The sequence below is a fragment of the Homalodisca vitripennis genome, chromosome X (genome assembly GCF_021130785.1).
Source record: "Homalodisca vitripennis isolate AUS2020 chromosome X, UT_GWSS_2.1, whole genome shotgun sequence".
NCBI classification, from domain to species: domain Eukaryota; kingdom Metazoa; phylum Arthropoda; class Insecta; order Hemiptera; family Cicadellidae; genus Homalodisca; species Homalodisca vitripennis.
Genome location: NC_060215.1, coordinates 157,481,323 through 157,498,228, shown reverse-complemented (window position 1 = coordinate 157,498,228; position 16,906 = coordinate 157,481,323). Strand labels below are relative to the sequence as shown.

General features: G+C 35.6%; 1 long non-coding RNA gene across 1 annotated transcript in view; it reads left to right on the top strand.

Annotated features, from left to right (window-relative positions):
• Positions 1–279: 279 nt before the first annotated feature.
• LOC124370057 overlaps positions 280–16,906 on the top strand; it is an 83,084-nt gene continuing 66,457 nt past the window's right edge. The window contains exon 1 of the long non-coding RNA XR_006923143.1: positions 280–350. This is a non-coding gene — a long non-coding RNA (uncharacterized LOC124370057). The remainder of the gene's footprint in view (positions 351–16,906) is intronic.

Genomic DNA, 16,906 nt, shown 5'->3' with positions numbered 1-16,906 from the left:
AGAGTTTTGGAACATCCTGTACACGGCGTCTAATAAGGAGCAGGATGAAAATAATTGACTAATTTGAATCGTGAATTCCTACATCTTTTTTTCATTTAACAGTAACAACATTACTTTCAGTACGTTTGGAATGTACATATTGTACTGTGTTTATGGTATCTGTTCGAGTACATCGAACACAAACAACGTGATATCACCAGAACCAGAGGGAATCAGGCAGGAGCTGAGAGGGATAAACGGTAGAAGGTGGGAAATTTGTTGCCGGGAGCCGACCCTCAGCGAGTGTCAGTATCGATTGTGTAGTGGACCCAAGAACACAGCGCGGGGAGTAAGCCTCCAGCACCTCACAGGTAGGATCTCCGCCTTCTACCTTCTAGGTAGGCTTGTAGTACCGAGGCTTGTGGACCTCTGTCGTGCAGAGACTGTTACTGGGACGTCGAGGGGTGCAGCAGGGGTTTCTAACCTGAGGCCGGACCCGGACTCACTACTCGCCGAGAGCAACAGATGACGCTTATTGTAAACACGTTTGATCGATTCTATACGCGGTTCGTGGACTATGGCATCTGTTCAGTCCGATCTACTACTGTCCACATGACTACGATGTAGCGTATATGCCTGCGTATTAACGTACCTATGATGATTTCCACTGAATCGTTACCGGGCACGTAGTGTGTGTGAACCGTATATTCTACTGAGCCATGGAGTATTCACACTGACAGTACGTAATTAGTAGCTAAATGTCACTACGTCTGTCCTCAGCATCAGCGCGCCTCAGACGACAGCTACCGGACTGTCAGGCGTACGTACGATTGTTTGTTATTGTCAACTTGTACGATACTTTGGTACTCTAGTTATAGTGCTCTGTTGTACACTAACGCGATGCGAGACTACCCAGTTAGAATATCTTGTGCAATATTCACATGAATTGAGAACGTAATAAATGTTAAACGCAATTAAGTTGCAATTAGAACATATTCTGTTTCCGTACTCTGTTTCAAGCGTGTTTTTAAAAGTGCATTAAAATCAGAGGTCCAAGTCGTCTGGAACATTTTATAGAATAATGTCAATTTATGTATGACATTAGATAACAAAATAATTTAGCTCAATAACTCAGCTTGTTAAGACCGCTCCTATACGTAGACAAAAGTGAATTGGCTCCAATATTGATGAATTTGAATTATATTCTAAACAATTTATTTAAATAATAAATTGGGATTTATTTCGATTTTTGAGTTATTCATTGTTATGCAGCTCCATAAATATTTATACTCCAAAAATACGTAGTAAAACGAAACTCAAACTTGGATATATTTATAATTGTATAATATAATATTTATAATATATATATATATATATATATATATATATATATATATATATATATATATATATAATTGGATATATTATAATATAAAGGTTACAGATTAAATCTTATTAATTAAATATTACATATAAAATATGTTAGAGGTTTATTTTTTAAATTAGCCTAAGAGATTAGGCTCACTGTAAGAATACTCAATCATTTTTGCACTTAAAAAATTATATTAAAAACCTTGTAATATACCTAGCACGTATTTGATTGTTGTTAAAAGTGAAGTAATGTATATTTAGTGGATTTGTCTTATGCATAGTTATGCATTTGTCATGTATAACTTTCTTATTTAATAGTTTTTAACATTCTAGTTCAACTTAATAGCTGATGTCGTTATATAAAATTAACCTGTATATTCTCTGAATATTTTTTAAATTACCTACAGCTATATAAAGGATTAATTTATAGTCAATAGTGAAATATTTATTGCAGCGACAGTATAGTAACACCATATTACAATAACTTTGACTTCCGTTACAATTCTCTAACACAGACATACGTTTCGTACAGTTCTGATCGTTGATCGCCAATTTCCTCCCACTTCGATCCAGGATCATCTTATGACTAAATTTATAATGTCGTCTATATTACGAACACATTTAAAGAGAGCACTTTGTTAAATAATCGGTTTGAATGTTTCCGATATCTCTATTGCATAGTGTCATAAATTATTTCCTTGGCGAAATATTTCCAATGAATGCGTGTTTGATAATTCGTTTATGGTTATTTTATTTACCCAATATTTACCAAACTTACAATAATAGTTACGTAAAATTAGAAATTAAAACTAACAAGTAAGGGATTTGTTTCTTCACACCATGTAATTACAGTATTTTGTATTTTAAATATTATAAATGGATATTAGCTCATTCGAAAACCCGTGAATCTGCCCAGGTATAACAAATCCTGACCAAACTGGTTTCTATTCAAAGCCTTACATCGAGCTGATCCACTTATTTTTGAATGCGGCTAGTTTGGCCGCGAACTGTCTTCTCGTTTTATTCCATTGGTAAAATATATATTTAATGAGTGGATTTCTTTTAATCTAAATTTGAAAAATGAATAAAATTGTATCCTTGTAGGAACTATACGTTTTTAAAAAGAATTATACAAAGTATTTTTGATTCCAACAGAAAAAAGCTCCAATCCCATATTATGATGGTCACTTGTAAAGATAGAATGTTTTACAATTACAAAAAAAAACTGTAATAAGATTAATAACTTTAAAAATATATGGCAGAAAATTTAAATTCTTTATACATTTGGAGATACTCTTATTAGACAAGTTCGTCACATAGTCAATGTGGAGTGAAGTCTGATTGCGAAAATGCATCTACGAATACGGAGTATTTTTTTGTTATTATTGATCCATATTTTGTTGAAATTTAAAACAGAATTTCTCAGCATTTAAAATACAAATTTATTTTTGAATCCACAAAAAACAATAAGACCAACTAGATCTTTAGTTGGTTTATAAAAACCAACTAAACATTTTCGTAACACTCTGTATGTAATTTTCACATCGTGCATTTAAAAGGACTGGGTTCGACATTTACTGATTTCATAGTTTTCTTAATGCCGATACAATTTTTAGGGGATTTGAACAAAGGAATTGCCCGAGCAACTCGTAACGGCTGCCCCGTCTCGTCGGGCAATGACGTCGGTATTTTTAATTGCATTCTTTGTAGTCATTTACTGATTCGACATGAAAATAGGTTACGGCCGAATAAGAAGTTTTTTTTGACTCGGTCATATATAAAATGCACTTTTTAGACTGAAGTACGAACTGCGCAAAGTTGTGCCAAATTACAGTCGATGAGTTGTATTTCTGACAAGATAAACCCCGGGTCTGTACGTAGAAAATGCACTACGATGTGGAGTATTGCACTGTTACGGTTGTTATTTTTAAAACGTGTATAAAGGTAAAAGCCGGTATCTTCCAAAATTCTTATTGTTTACCTTGTCGAGAATCGGTTGAATGTCGGCGAAAAGGTATATGACTGGCAACTCCGCGCAGGGATTCCTTATAATAGTTATCGGTAACCAACAAAACAATCCGACATCAGACGAATTGTGGCCAAACTCGCTGTTTAACATATAACAGGACTTCTACAGAGTTTTGTTGTTTGTTAATCGGTTTGTAAAAACACGACTTTTGACGCCGACTTAGGGACCTGTAACTCCGATAGTTAGCATTTATATCCGAGTTCAGAAGACTAAACCATTAATTTTTTAATCAATAATGTTGTTATAGCCGTTGGTAAACCTGCGATTGTCGAGTGTGTACGCACATTCACGCGTTGAGAGCGTGTTCGCGTTCACCTTCGTGTCCACAGTGTGGGGAGCATACATCGTACATCGTCAACTGGAAAGGTGATCGTATACGTACACTGTAGGTGGATCAAGCATATTTCTTTCTCTAGCTTAGTAAATACAGTAAATATTTCATTTATTTTCATTACTAAATAAACAACGAAATAATGTTGTCAGGTACAGTTTAATCGATTTCCATTTTCATATAACTACCAGGACCTATTTTGCATTTGTAGGAAACCGAATTTAATTTAACCGAACTTTTCCTCCATTTTTTATTGCCAAGAGTGTTCACACACACAAGAGAGCTGACCACATTCGTAGCTAGTGTTGCCTTATGGTTCCCTCGGTGCCATAGGTGTTAAGCGTTATTTAGCTAATTTTATCGGCATTTGAATAACCTATTACTTGTAATACTTCTAACACAAGCGTTTAATCGGTCAGGCAATATTAAAGTCATTGGAATTTAATGACTTGGTCCGATTTCCAAGCTAACTACCACCACAACAATATCCTCGTTTTCTCTTTCAAGCCCTTTTCAATCGTCTCATCCATTAGATTAAAGTAATATGACATCCTCGCAGAATATCGTGGATCTTACTCTGTCATTGCTGGTACGAAATAACCCTTTTCAATCCTCTCATAAATTACATTAAAGAAAGATGACATCCTCGCAGACTATTGTGGATCTTAACTTTGTCATTGCTGGTATGAAATAACCCTTTTCAATCCTCTCATAAATTACATTAAAGAAAGATGACATCCTCGCAGACTATTGTGGATCTTACTCTGTCATTGCTGGTATGAAGTAACCCTTTTCAATCCTCTCATAAATTACATTAAAGAAAGATGACATCCTCGCAGACTATTGTGGATTTTACTCTGTCATTGCTGGTATGAAGTAACCCTTTTCAATCCTCTCATAAATTACATTAAAGAAAGATGATATCCTCGCAGACTATTGTGGATCTTACTCTGTCATTGCTGGTATGAAGTAACCCTTTTCAATCCTCTCATAAATTACATTAAAGAAAGATGACATCCTCGCAGACTATTGTGGATCTTACTCTGTCATTGCTGGTATGAAGTAACCCTTTTCAATCCTCTCATAAATTACATTAAAGAAAGATGAGATCCTCGCAGACTATTGTGGATCTTACTCTGTCATTGCTGGTATGAAGTAACCCTTTTCAATCCTCTCATAAATTACATTAAAGAAAGATGACATCCTCGCAGACTATTGTGGATTTTACTCTGTCATTGCTGGTATGAAGTAACCCTTTTCAATCCTCTCATAAATTACATTAAAGAAAGATGACATCCTCGCAGACTATTGTGGATCTTACTCTGTCATTGCTGGTATGAAGTAACCCTTTTCAATCCTCTCATAAATTACATTAAAGAAAGATGACATCCTCGCAGACTATTGTTGGATCTTACTCTGTCATTGCTGGTATGAAGTAACCCTTTTTCAATCCTCTCATAAATTACATTAAAGAAAGATGACATCCTCGCAGACTATTGTGGATCTTACTCTGTCATTGCTGGTATGAAGTAACCCTTTTCAATCCTCCTCATAAATTACATTAAAGAAAGATGACATCCTCGCAGACTATTGTGGATTTTTACTCTGTCATTGCTGGTATGAAGTAACCCTTTTTCAATCCTCTCATAAATTACATTAAAGAAAGATGACATCCTCGCAGACTAGTGTGGATCTTACTCTGTCATTGCTGGTATGAAGTAACCCTTTTCAATCCTCTCATAAATTACATTAAAGAAAGATGACATCCTCGCAGACTATTGTGGATCTTACTCTGTCATTGCTGGTATGAAGTAACCCTTTTCAATCCTCTCATAAATTACATTAAAGAAAGATGACATCCTCGCAGACTATTGTGGATCTTACTCTGTCCATTGCTGGTATGAAGTAACCCTTTTCAATCCTCTCATAAATTACATTAAAGAAAGATGACATCCTCGCAGACTATTGTGGATCTTACTCTGTCATTGCTGGTATGAAGTAAGCACATGGTACGATGCAACAACAGAGTAAGTACATCATAACACGCCCCCAGGGCTCTAAGTATCGACGGTAACTTGGATAATCATATGAGTATATCGCCATTTCTTTTATCTGTCAATGTAGAATGGTTTAAACCTGTGATAAACTCGCTCTCATTTCGAAAAAAACGATCATTGGTTTTGTAATATGACCTTTAATATATAATAGATTTTTCTTATGTGGAAAATTAATATTATACAGTAATGAACAAGCTATTATTACATTCCTATTCCAGTTCAAGATAATATCGAACTCGCCCCTACATAGGAAGAGATAACTAAATTTTGATTATTGTTTACTCAATTAAAGTGCAGGAAAGTCAATTGAGTACTTTCTATGTGATTTTAAATTATTGGTTATGACATAATAATGGTTCATTTCTTTGTTTGGAAACGACAAACTAACCGCCAATATGTACATGAAAACCCATGTTATCAGTGCTTGTTTATAGTTACGATTACGTCTGAACAAGAAATATAGAACTGGATCGAGTATGTAACTGATATAAAAATGTCCACTTTCTACTGTATGTACGTATACAAGGTGTTTGAAAAGTCTCGGTACGGCTTAATATTTTACAAACCATAGCAGATAACATCTATAAACTTTGCAGTGTCATATGGCCTTGTAAAATATTTTTCCTTGCTATTACCATGGCATGCCAACCATGGGGGACGGCCACCACAGAGGTAAACATGGAAATCTTAAATTAAAGCATGGGTCGAGTAATACCTCATTTGAAAGAGCTCACTTAGTAGAGTTTAATGCTGTAAACCGCATCTCAAAAGGTTTATCCAATCAGAAATGGCGGGTTGTTTTAGGTGCACATTGTGAAGTACATTATGCGCTGCCATTTCTGACTGGATCGTCGTATTCTGATGCGGTAGGTGGCGTTTTCACTCTACTAACCAATGTGTTTTCACTGACATTGTTTGAATTAGCAAATTATGTCATAAATTTATAACACAATAAATAAAACTAAAATTAATTCGTCGTCTGTATGTTTATGAATTAACATAGTTACACACTAGCAATGCTATTTTTATTCACTATGTGAAAATACAATCTTAGAACAAATTTACTTACTTATCAATAATTCGCATTTAACCTTTTATTTACAATAAATGTTCAAATTGTTCTCTCCCATTGCAGTTTGCCAGTGAGCTAGCCGGTTGAAGTAGCCATCCATAACATTGCCTAGTATTTCAGGAGGTATTTCTGCCACTTCATGTAATATTCATGTAATATAATATGTAATATGCTTATTAAAAAACTTTCAGTGAAAACACATCGGTTAGTAGAGTGAAACGCCGCCTATCGCATCAGAATACGACGATCCAGTCAGAAATGGCAGCGCATAATGTACTTCACAATGTGTACCTAAAACAACCCGCCATTTCTGATTGGATAAACCTTTTGAGATGCGGTTTGCGGCATTAAACTCTACTAAGTGAGCTGTTTCAAATGAGGTATCACTCGACCCATACTTTAATTTAAGATTTCCATGTTTTCCTCTGTGGGCCGTCCCCCCATGATTGGCATGTCATGGTAATAGCAAGGAAAAATAGTTTACAAGGCCATATGACACTGTGCAAAGTTTATAGATGTTATCTGCTATGGTTTGTAAAATATTAAGCCGTAACCAGACTTTTCAAACACCTTGTATATAAGAGTGTTTTTGAATGCGCCCAAAGTAGCTAAGTTAAAATATAAATCAACCTATGATGCCTTGTTGAAGCGTTCTGCGACCTATCCGTGGTATTTGATACTGGAAATTTTGGTAATGAAACCATAAAACCCGAGACAGTTTTTTGGATTGGAATACTTCTTTTTTTGAACCAACGGGGACAAGAATATTATGGTGGATGGTGTTTAAAGTAGTTTCAAACTGTGCTGCCTAGCGTTCCACAAGGGTATATACTTGCCCCACTTCTTTTTATTGTATTTTTTAACGATCTCATTTTGGTTGTCTCTCATATAAATTTACTCATGTACACCGATGACACCAGAATCTTTGCTTCACACAAGAACCCGTATCAACTATTGAACACTTCCCTTGTAGAACAATTGAACTTTATAAACTTTATAAATGTGGTTTAGAGCAAACAAGATGAAAATCAATCCTAATAAGTCGAGTTCTATCAAATTTCACACCAAATATCGCACCACCCTCCACTAAATGTTGTTCAAACCTTCGTGCTATTTTTACAATGCCTACTGCAGTGGATTTCACTAGCAAGTTTATTTTTTCTATATTCATTCCTATTTTTATACGATTTAATTCAAGCGATCCGATAAAAACTTTAGAATGTAAAAGAAGATCATTCATTATATCACTACCAGTTGCCTCATTCAATGATTTGTGTAAATTCCACTTTCAAACTTTGCACATCTTACCGCTTATTTTCAAATGCCTTCTCTAAGATGGGCAAAATCTGAACAGATTCTTGCTTATAAACCATACAGAAATACACCAGCTCTTCAATGTTATTCCTGCATTAGACATTTATTGGAAGGAAAATCGTATCAGCAGTCAAAGAAACGTACCTTCGAAATTCTTGTTGACGAATGTTTTTATGGTATTGCAGAATAGCTAGGGGATATGGAATTACATTATATAAGCGGGACTGGATATTCAAACATTGTTTCAACTCGTAACACATATTTAAGATGCTACTTCTGTAAAATATTCACGTAAGTTAATTATACTATATATTTATTCTAGTTGGTTACAACTTCCATATTAATGTGTTGATTGTAGGTATCCAAGATGGTAATGTATGCTTTCAATTGCAACCACTATTTTGCCTTTTAGCATATATACGATGATGTAAATTAAATAAAAGAAATCCCAAAAAATAAATAGAAATATATTCCAAACCACCCCTCATTTTGAAGATGTCCTACACCAATTCTTTATACGAGAAGTGAAAGAACAAGTCTGAAAACAACATCAAACTCACAAGCCTGAAATTATACGGATTTAGTTTAGCTTATTGTTGAACTAGGTTTGTTGCGAACAATCGTTATGGAGGTGACCAAGGATAAGGATAACCAAGGCTGACTAGTTCTGTACCGAAACTACAATATGGACAATGTTAACACGATCCTTCCTTGTTTAAAAGTTCATTATTGACAATGTTAACACGATCCTTCCTTGTTTAAAGTTCATTTTTGACAATTATAACACGACCCTTCCTTGTTTAAAGTTCATTATTGACAATGAGAATTTGAAAGGTAGCCAAAGTGAGCTGACTTCAACAGAGGTGTCTTAACTCTTGTCCTGCTAAATGTTTTATCAGAAGAATTGTAATAAAATTCCTTTGCATCCTCAGACCAAGTATCTTGATAAATTCCATTAAATATTTTATTATTTGTTCTTTGTGCCCTCCAGTTGTTTTTTTTTTTATCTCAACTATTTATTTTCTAGTACAAGAATGTGTTATATTGCAAACACATTGTTTGGATATTTGGTTTGCGTGCTATTATATGTTTTATTTTACGAGACTGTTTTACACACACGCACGCACGCACACGCACGCACGCGCACACACACACACACACACACACACACACACACACACACACACACACACACACACACACACACACACCCGTGTGTTCTTGTGGAGATATTATATCATATTTATGTTGGCCATAATGTATTTAATTTACTATGTTAGTAAAAAAACCCAAAAGGTTTTTATTTTCAAGAGTGCTCAATACCTTGCGTTAAAATGCACAAGCTGAATATTAGTCAGGCTTAGTACATTTCCTAACGATTAAACTTATGCGATTTTCTCTGTTAAATGTTGCTGTGTACAACAGTAAAGTTTCCTTAGTCCGATTATAACATTTTGCATGTATTACCGAGGATAGATATAGTATTACGAAGCTCCTTAATAAGATCAGACGTTCGGGGACATTTTGTTTAGTAGAAAACAAGTTCCACATAAAAAACGGCCACCCTGTGTTGTATGTGTCACGGAACACCCTGCTTGATCCTCAGGAACAAATACAGACATTTTACTGATTTAAGGGTCACGGACATACTTCAACCTTTATTAGCTTCTGTTTCACTCAAAACTCTGGGAGGTCGATTATGCAGATCTCCAACACTGTCTGATTCGCAGTTTTGTTACAGGAAATCGGTTTTAAGGATTTGACATTTTGAATATTTTAAACTTACCGTTTTAATGAAAAATTGTTGAGAGCATATAAGTTAGAGGTTCCGAGTCAGCCATATTGGGGGAACCAGGGATGTAAGGGGTCCAGTGCGTCCTCCGTAGTCCGACACGAATTGTTAACATCGCCTCTTGTGAGCATTGGACCGCTACAGTTTCTCTCTCGTGGTAGGATCGCCGGAACAGAAACGTTCAGATCAGGGTTTCCTGTAAACCTGTGGAAGGTAGTAATTTTCTACGACTTTCTGGCAGGTGGAAACTGTAAGTCCGACTGAGCTTTAAGCCGATCGTCGCATCACGTTCTGGGTGTCGGTTAACGATCTAAAGTCCCTGGATCCTCCGATTATTACGAGAATGACGAGTGATGCAATGAGATCCGACTACTTTCCTACCTTTACCGTACTACATGTAATCAATTATTTTTTACTAATTTTTAATTAACTCTTTGATAGTACAATTTTCAAAATCATGCGATCCTCTGTCCATATGTTAATAATTCATATGCAGACATATGGATAAAATTCACTGACATATAATGTTTAACGTATAGCTTACTGGATATCGTACACAACTTGGTTTCAATAACAAAAGTTGTACTTCCGGTGTTGCTTGAATTCTATTATCGAAGAAACTAAGAATCAATTTTGTAAAATTCACCTACAAGGTCGACCCTGAAAAAAGTTATTTACAATCATTTTGACTCTGTGAAATACATGGTGTCCCAAAACATAGAGTCCCATGTTATAATCTCAAACTTACAAATGCAAACACACGAAAGGTTGTCTATCGTTACAAAGGCTTGGTGGTGGTTCGGAAGTCACCTTTAAGCCTTTGGTCCTCAGGTTAAGTGTCAGAGAGGGATTCTAAGCCCTAACTTCGCCTGGTAAATCAGGACATCTTACAATTTTTTTTACTTACAATTCTATCGTATTCTAGCTGCTAAAAGATTTACTCCTGGAGTATTAATGTTACCCTTCAAATACTGAGTAAACGCGGTGTGCGCATGTTTAGCAACTGATAAGGGTTAAACTTACTTGTACAGTTTGGTAGGCGTGGGTCACGGAGCATTATAAATATTCAGGACGTTATCAGTAGGACGCTTGTTTTATATTTTCCCGTGGATTGTAGTCATTACATGTGCTATGTTTAGCAACTGATAAGGGTTAAACTTACTTGTACAGCTTCATAGGCGTGGGTCACGGAGCATTATAAATATTCAGGACGTTATCAGTAGGACGCTTGATTTATATTTTCCCGTGGATTGTCGTCATTACATGTGCTATGTTTAGCAACTGATAAGGGTTAAACTTACTTGTACAGCTTCATAGGCGTGGGTCACGGAGCTTTATAAATATTCAGGACGTTATCAGTAGGACGCTTGTTTTATATTTTCCCGTGGATTGTCGCAATTACATGTGCTATGTTTAGCAACTGATAAGGGTTAAACTTACTTGTACAGCTTCATAGGCGTGGGTCACGGAGCTTTATAAATATTCAGGACGTTATCAGTAGGACGCTTGTTTTATATTTTCCCGTGGATTGTCGTTATTACATGTGCTATGTTTAGCAACTGATAAGGGTTAAACTTACTTGTACAGTTTGGTAGGCGTGGGTCACGGAGCATTATAAATATTCAGGACGTTATCAGTAGGACGCTTGTTTTATATTTTCCCGTGGATTGTCGTCATTACATGTGCTATGGTTTTGTCAAAGTTTCTGTACAGGGCACTCGTGTCGTCCATAATACGGCAGGAACCCGAGTCCGAAGCTAACTGTCAAATGCTTAAGTTACGTGATGCTGTGGGTTCGGGATAACAGCACAATAAGCATTTGACAGTGGCTACGGGTTAGCAGCCCGAACCCGAGGGAAGTGACGTGTGCGGATACCACCCGAGCACGTGTTCGCACTACAACATTACGACATCGGCGGACCTTGTGTTTGTGATATTGAAAAGTGATGAGTTTGTGTGCTGGTCTTTTTTACCGAGTGGATGAGGTCGATGTTGAAAATGGAAACAATGGTGAACAATGGCGTAGAAAGAGCTGAAAACATGAACAAGTTTGCAGTGGAGATGATATTTTAAACCACTTTGCATAGTATCGTTTCTGTTGATTTTACATTGAACGGCATTACAAATAGCTAATTAAAATGTAAACATTACACAAAATAGTGAAAGTAAACTTATGACCAATACAAATATATTTATTTAATTTACAAATTAATCTTAAGGCATAAATAGAAAAATCTTAATATAAGTATTTAGAGTGTATTATAAATTTGTAAACGATAAAATTCTGGATGTAAAGTGTTTAAAAATGTAATAAACTACTTTAAAATGTATATGTTTGGTTTGAAAAGTGCCGTTTTCCAGTGTAGAGGAAGATCACTTGTTTTGGAGGTCGTAATAGCAACATGCCAAGAAACACAGAATTGACTGAGTCCTCGAGCGAATCGTATGGGTTCTAACTGCACCAGAATTCCATTTAATGACATAGCATAGTTAATACTGTTCTGAGTCCTCGAGCGAATCGTATGGGTTCTAACTGCACCAGAATTCCATTTAATGACATAGCATAGTTAATACTGTTCTGAGTCCTCGAGCGAATCGTATGGGTTCTAACTGCACCAGAATTCCATTTAATGACATAGCATATTTAATACTGTTCTGAGTCCTCGAGCGAATCGTATGGGTTGTAACTGCACCAGAATTCCATTTAATGACATAGCATAGTTAATACTGTTCTGAGTCCTCGAGCGAATCGTATGGGTTCTAACTGCACCAGAATTCCATTTAATGACATAGCATATTTAATACTGTTCTGAGTCCTCGAGCGAATCGTATGGGTTGTAACTGCACCAGAATTCCATTTAATGACATAGCATAGTTAATACTGTTCTGAGTCCTCGAGCGAATCGTATGGGTTCTAACTGCACCAGAATTCCATTTAATGACATAGCATATTTAATACTGTTCTGAGTCCTCGAGCGAATCGTATGGGTTGTAACTGCACCAGAATTCCATTTAATGACATAGCATAGTTAATACTGTTCTGAGTCCTCGAGCGAATCGTATGGGTTCTAACTGCACCAGAATTCCATTTAATGACATAGCATATTTAATACTGTTCTGAGTCCTCGAGCGAATCGTATGGGTTCTAACTGCACCAGAATTCCATTTAATGACATAGCATAGTTCATACTGTCAATAGTTGCAGTCTGAAATATTGATGAATTTATGACTTTGAAAGTTAATGCCAATAGAAACACCATCGCATATAGGTATTATTTCTAAGTTGTATGTTGTAAGCAAGGAACCATAAACGAATTAAACACCTTATCGTAACATGTTCGGCTGTGTCGTGTGGGTGACTCGTATTTCGTATCGATGTTTCCTCTGTATTGATGAACTAGTAGTAAATTCATTGTTTGAAGTTTGTTTTTGACGATGACAAACAGGACGTTTGATTGTGAAGGAAACAGGATTTTCCCGACATTTGTACATACAAAACAATCAATTTTTAGTTCATGATACAAAACAATCAGTAATGTATCACTGAACGATGGCATATGTCCGGAAAATTGTAGTCAATGTTTCGACGGCGTATTAAAGGAGTGGTTTTGACAATATTATGAATAATGATGTTATGTAGTGTCGTTGTAGTCGAAAATGACTATATAAATCCTAGGAAGAATAGGAAGAAACACGACATTCGTTCGGCTCCCAGTGTTAGCCTGGATCTCCTTTCTTACGATATACTGTAAATATACAACATTAAAACTAATGTGAAATACAAGCGGTTTGTATGCTACCCGAGTCAACAAAACTGCAATCCTAGAACAATCAATCCTAGAACAAACAAGAACGTTGAGAAAGGTTGTAGAATGCACTATCTTGCCTTTGTTCCATAGTACCTGAATCTTCTAATAGATAAAATATCCCCCAGAAGCGAAATAGAAAAAGCGATGGTGGTTGTGGATTGCACCCGCCCACTGAGGCCTTTGAACTCCCCGCCCGCCCTCGTCCCTTACACCGAACCCTCGACTCCCTTTATCAACTGAAATACTAGGAAAAGCCAGAGCATTTGAAATTACTCCTGAAATATGTCAATACCATTACTCGCATTCTCGTTGATCACATTGATTGATTAAAATTTGCCCAGTGAATACTGTGAACAATTTTGCAGAATAGAAATTTGAGTGCATGTTGTTTTATGTTTCAATACTGAAGTGTCTATAGATCTTCAGGAAATGTAATATTTATAACAATCAGGGAACAACTATTTGCTATTTGCTTTCATGCTAGTGTGCTTTACTGAAAGTTGAATCATACAGTTCATATTTCAGTACATGTAATAAACAAATTACGTTACAACAATACTCTATATGAATATCCAGTTAACTGTCAACGTCCGTCACAAGAGTTCACGTCAGCAACGACGATGTTAAAAACTCTCTTTCATCGTTTCGACACCAGAGACACCCAGATTACAAAATCAAATGCGATCTAGATGTATACGTATTATAATTCTCTCATCAGGTACCCAGTTGAGTGCACTGCGATGTTCTAGACACGATCCTATAGCACGGCGGAGAAACAGAGTTTTCTACACATGACGTAGCCGTGGTGGGAAGTGTTTATTTAATGCGAATTTTATTTTAAGCTCCATTCCACCTTCTGCTTAGTGCAGCGTCTGAAATCTGACAAATAATTCCGACCATAGCTACGTGACGTGTAGAATACTATGCCGTGTGTTCCAAATGTTATGCACACTGAAGGTATCTTGGAAACCATAAGAGATACAGCAAACATTAAACGGACAAAGTAATGTGTAATAAGAAGACCAACAAATATATGTGGTTACTTATTGGTTGCCAAATTCAAAAAAAGTTTTTGGAAAATATCTTCAAACTGTACAGATCTCTTATTAGTACCCATACTTTTACGTTCTTACATGAAATCTGCATGAAATGTCTTCTAGTTTTTAAATATTATAATGAAAACGTTCTTAAGACCAGCAAGCACGATGTGTAGGGTTAGAGTCAGTTTTTGAATGCAACGACCTATTGTTTACTCAAATTAAAGAAAGTAGATGTTTTACTGATTTAAAAAATACAATATATGTTATACTTTCCTTTTTTCATCAAATAAATAACAAAAACCCGTTTTTGGTATAGTTGTTTCTAATAGTCGGATGGTTGGTAAACCTGCCTGATCACCTGATATTTCACTGCACTTATTTTTGGAATCAGCTGTTACAAAATACTCTATTAATTTTTTAATAAAAAGGATTTCTTTTATTCCAATAATTGCAGAGTTGGAAAACTTGTAAGACTTTACGATCAGCTGTTTAACAATGTATAAATACGTACGTAAAAATATCAGGTGACGAGGCAGGTTTACCGACCACCCTTCTAATAGTTTCTCTTCAAACGACCATAAAAAACGGGGTTTGATTATTATTTGTACTTATTTATACACAGTTAAGCCTACAATCGTAAAAGCCTACAACCTTATATCCAGGACGTTCAAATATGAGTCTAATAGTTGTTCAAACTTGATCAAAGGTACAAGAAATAACCGCAACACTTCACAACACACCTATTGAGACGGACATTGTTACCTTAAAATTTAATAGATATATGAGCAATTGACTAAACGTTTATAGTAAATTGCACATCATACACATGGAAGTAATTATTGATGATACAAGTATTTGGTAGTAATAGTTATTAATTTAAGAAAGTTTACTAGTTAAAGAACAAAATTGTGGTTAGAGATTAAACTGAGATGTACTAAAATTTACTAGAATGTGTGTCATCTGAGTTAGGAGTAGAATCTGAACATGTCAACCCAATATTGTTGTAACATGATGTTTAAATGTTTACTCAGTGCTTTAGCATTATATATAATTACTCTAAATTACGTTATCAAGCAAACTTTCATTTTCCCAAAATATACTACAATGCGACAAGAATTATTTAAGAGGAAATGTGCTTTATGCTGATGTGGGGCGCACGGGTGATAAAGTCTATTTCCACATAAATTGGCCGGAAATCGACAAGTCTGGCACACGGTAAGGGGAAATGGGCTATTCAGACTGTCGTTAAATAATAACACGATTTCAATCACAGGCAAATTGTGTCTTTAAACGTATTATTGACATGGCATTATCTTGTCTGTTTAATTAAGAGTAATTATGGGTATCCATAGTCTTGGATTCAGACGTGAAACATAATATTTTTGTAGGAAGCTGACGATAATTTAAAACTAAAGAAATTCGGCTGTAAGTATTTATTAAAGTAGCTTTTAAATAATGTGACTGTCGCTTCAATCTTTATTTTTATTTGCGTTCTAAAAAGTACAGCCATTCCTACATTTATTTCTACAAACACATTTACAAAATGAATGATTTACAATCTTAAGATTTGTAACTTTAATAATATAATTTATTATTAAACCCAGCTAAGTCATTACACAATGAAGATTGTATAGGATGTTAAACATTGACGTATAATATGTATATAAATAGCCTTCAAAGGAGAAAATTCGTATATTATTTTTAAATTTTTCATGACAGAAAACCTTACAAGAGCAGAAAATTAAAGCTAGAATTGGAAAGCGTGAATTTTAATTGAATTGGAAATACAGATTTTCTTTGTTAAAGGTAAGAAAGACATACCAGCCTTATATTTGATATAACTACCAAAACATATATACCACAGAGCAAGAGCAAACTACCAAGGCATAACTACCACAGAGTAAGAGCTAACTACCCAGACATAACTACCACAGAGTGAGGGCTAACTACCAAGGCATCCCACAGAGTAAGAGCAAACTACGAAGGCATAAGCTACCATAGAGTGAGAGCTAACTACCAAGGCATATATGCCAAAGAGCAAGAGCAAACTACCAAGGCATAACTACCACAGAGTAAGAGCTAACTACCCAGACATAACTAACACAGAGTGAG